This window comes from Tasmannia lanceolata, unplaced genomic scaffold (genome assembly GCF_043159265.1).
Source record: "Tasmannia lanceolata isolate RefF3 unplaced genomic scaffold, GAP_Taslan_0.1 ptg000006l, whole genome shotgun sequence".
Classification (NCBI taxonomy): domain Eukaryota; kingdom Viridiplantae; phylum Streptophyta; class Magnoliopsida; order Canellales; family Winteraceae; genus Tasmannia; species Tasmannia lanceolata.
The window spans coordinates 21,015,847-21,019,548 of NW_027518683.1; the positions used below are offsets into that span (position 1 = coordinate 21,015,847).

At 40.9% G+C, this 3,702-nt stretch overlaps 1 pseudogene; it reads left to right on the forward strand.

Annotated features, from left to right (window-relative positions):
• Positions 1–1,311: 1,311 nt before the first annotated feature.
• LOC143880068 (L-type lectin-domain containing receptor kinase IV.1 pseudogene) lies at positions 1,312–3,438 on the forward strand (annotated as a pseudogene).
• The last annotated feature ends 264 nt before the right edge of the window (positions 3,439–3,702 follow it).

The window sequence follows — 3,702 nt, forward strand, 5'->3', positions numbered from 1 at the left end:
AATAGCCTTATTCTTTTCTCTTGGTCACAGGCTATTATAGAAAAAGTGATACCGTCAATTTCAGTGTATGGAGGCAAGGCCAGATGTTGGTTCTGTATAGGAAGAGTCTCAACTCCAACCAGAAATATTAAAGGTCCGCAAAGAAGGGGAATGTCATATCTCCCTGCCCCTTAGGATAGGTGAATTCATCTGCTTGATATTCTAACTTCGATGCCTAGGGAAAGACATGTGTCAATATATAAAAGCACATCATACACTCTTTTAATAATATTTCATTGATTAATTAAATTCTATTGATTAACTAAAGTTCAGGACAAGAATCACTGGGTTTTAGGACACACACAGTCTTGCTTGTGGGGGAGTTTCCAGGGCGGTATTGAAAACCTTCGAAACCCGTGTCTTTGAATTGTGAGCTTTTATTTGTTATTTTCCTTTGTATTGTGAGCCAGGGTCCACCTCGTGTCTTTCTCCTATTAATTTAAGGGAAATGATAAATGTGCCCCTTTTCATCACTTGGGACACCCAGCAGCAGTGTATCAATGACTGCAGAGGGGCTGATCTACTTCACGTCAGAAGGATTCAACGGATTTGATTATTAGGTACGCTGCAGTTGGGTGTCCCATGTGATGAAAAGGCGCGCATTTATCATTTCCCTAATTTAAATCTTTTTGTCATTCAAACAATAAGAAAAGGTAGCTCATTTGAACCGTTAACTCATTAGATGTGAGATGTACAATTTTACTTAAAGGGTGTTTGTTGGTTGTGTTTGTAGTCAGAGATAAAAACGAAGCATTATTGTGCTCTTCCTAAGAACAAAAAAACTTCTCTTATCCTCCTCTGTTTTGTTTAATTCATATAGGACGTGGACCTATATTTTAGTTTACTAGTTCTAAAATATATAGGACGTGGACCGGTAACCTATTAGACAGGAGATGCAAAATTTTATTTGAAGGGTGCTTGTTGGTCATGTTGAGTCCTCAGAAATTAAAAAAAAAGAAGGAGGAAGCATTCTTTTGTTCCTCCTAAAAATAAAAAGACCTATTATTTCACTTTTGTGATTAGTGCTCCCAGCCATCATATTTTGATAATGGCACTAATCACCATGTTTTATACTTTTCTGATTGGCTTGAGAGAGCAATTTGGGAATTCTAATAGCATTTGAAAAAAAAAAGTATAAAACCAAGAGATGAGTGTCATTAAAAACATATGGTATATACATCTACTCTTCGTACATTCAGATGCTGAGGTCTAGCTGTATCAGAAATTGTGTTGACTCTAAGCAAGTAAATAGCGTTTACACCTAATGCTATTTGAAAGACTTTTTGAATCTCTAGCAGGATTTCAGCCATGTTTACGAAGATCTTACTGTTGTTTCTCCTCATCAAACTTACAGATTCGAACAGCGATGGTTTCACCTACAATGGATTCCTCACTACCAATCTGAGCTTCGATGGCATAGCAGAAATTGCACCCAACGGCCTTTTGGAACTAACAAAGAACGCAAAGCAAAGCAAGGGTCATGCCTTCCACCCCATGCCCCTCCAATTTAAGGATCCAACCAATGGTACTGTTTACTCCTTTTCTACCACTTTTGTCTTTGCAATTTTCGCCCCTTATCCAGTTTTCGGCCACGGGATGGCCTTCGTAATCGCCCCCACGAGAGGGCTCCCCGGAGCTCTACCTAGCCAATATCTAGGCCTCTTTAGTTCTACCAACAATGGGAATTCTTCTAATCATGTTCTTGCCGTGGAGCTTGATACCGCCCGGAACCTCGAATTTGGAGATATTGATGATGACCATGTGGGAATCGATATCAACAGCTTAAATTCTACCTACTCCACACATGCCGCTTATTATACTAATGAAAATGGTAGGATCGAGAACATAAGCCTTATAAGTGGAGAACCAATTCAAGTTTGGGCAGAGTACAATGGTAGAGATATGAAACTTGATGTAACAATATCGCCAGTGAAGAAACCTAAACCTAAGCGCCCTCTTTTGTCTTCAGTTGTTAATCTTTCATCGGTCGTATTAAAAGATATGTACTTGGGTTTTTCTACATCGACGGGATCGATTCCAACTACTCATTATGTTCTGGGATGGAGCTTTCAAATGAATGGAAAAGCTCAAGAACTCGATCTATCACGTCTTCCTAAGCTCCCTCGGAGAGGTCCCAAAAAGAAACCAAAAGTATTGACAATTGGTTTGCCCATTTTTATGTTAGTTTTCATCTTAGTGACCGTCGCCAGCGTTTTTCTTTTTGTGAGAAGGAAGATCAAATTCGCAGAGTTACTCGAGGACTGGGAGCGCGAATATGGGCCACAAAGGTTCTCATACAAGGATCTATTCATAGCCACCAAGGGCTTCAGGGACACAGAGCTTTTGGGCATTGGAGGTTTCGGTAGGGTGTACAGAGGTGTGTTACATTCCTCCAAAGTTGAAGTTGCCGTGAAGAGAGTCTCCCATGAATCAAGGCAAGGGATCAGAGAGTTTGTAGCAGAGATCATCAGCATTGGAAGGCTCAGGCACCGGAACTTAGTACAACTACTCGGCTATTGCCGGCGTAAAGGAGAGCTCCTCTTGGTTTATGATTTCATGCCTAATGGAAATCTTGACAAATTACTATTTGATCAACCCATGTCAGTTCTAACATGGGATCAAAGATTTCGAATTATAAAAGGTGTAGCTTCCGGGCTCTATTATTTGCATGAAGAATGGGAGCAGGTTGTCATCCACAGAGACATCAAAGCGAGCAATGTTTTACTAGATCATGAATTCAATGGAAGATTGGGCGATTTTGGTCTGTCGAGATTATATGATCATGGAACTGATCCTCATACCACTCATGTGGTAGGAACTCTAGGTTATATGGCACCAGAGTTGAGCAGAACGGGCAAGGCAACGACAAGCACCGACGTGTTTTCTTTTGGGGCCTTTATACTTGAGGTTGCTTGCGGAAGGAGACCAATAGATCCACAGGCGTCTGCAGAAGAACTGGTTCTTGTTGATTGGGTATCAGAATGTTGGAGGAGAGGCGTAATTTTAGAAACAAGTGATCCGAATTTGGGAAGTTGGTACACAGTGGAGGAAATGGAGTTAGTGCTCAAGCTTGGATTGCGCTGTTCACATCCCATACCGGGAACTAGGCCAAGCATGAGGCAAGTCATACAGTTTCTAGATGGAGACGTTCCTCTACCTGATCTGTCATCACTTAGTTTCAGAGTTAGTTTTCTAGAAATGGGGCATGATGAAGGTTTTGATGCTTCCACCATGTCATATCATTCTTCTTTGGACAAGTCAGGCGGATACTCGTCGATTGGGGAGTCAGTCCTCCATGGGGGCCGTTGATTCCCTCTAGGTGGAATACAAACTTTTTGTATAATTAGTGTAACTGGGTAAAACATAGACTGTTAATATATTTGATTTAGACTTTTTATCTTAAAAAACAGAGTAATGCTAGTGAGACCGAGAGGAAGGCCTAGCTAACAACTGTGTTCTTGCCATAACTAATGTGAGAGAGAGGAGGGTGTGTTAATAAGTGAGGTGAGTGTGAAACAACCAATTACTCCAAAAGTTTAAGCTGTCAGGGTTGTTGTGTGTGTTTCTCTCTGTGTGTGTGTGAAATACCCCAAAGCATGGTTTCAAATTTCGGACTGAAACCGAAACGTCCAAAATCTGAAATCGGCGAATGTATCGGAAAAA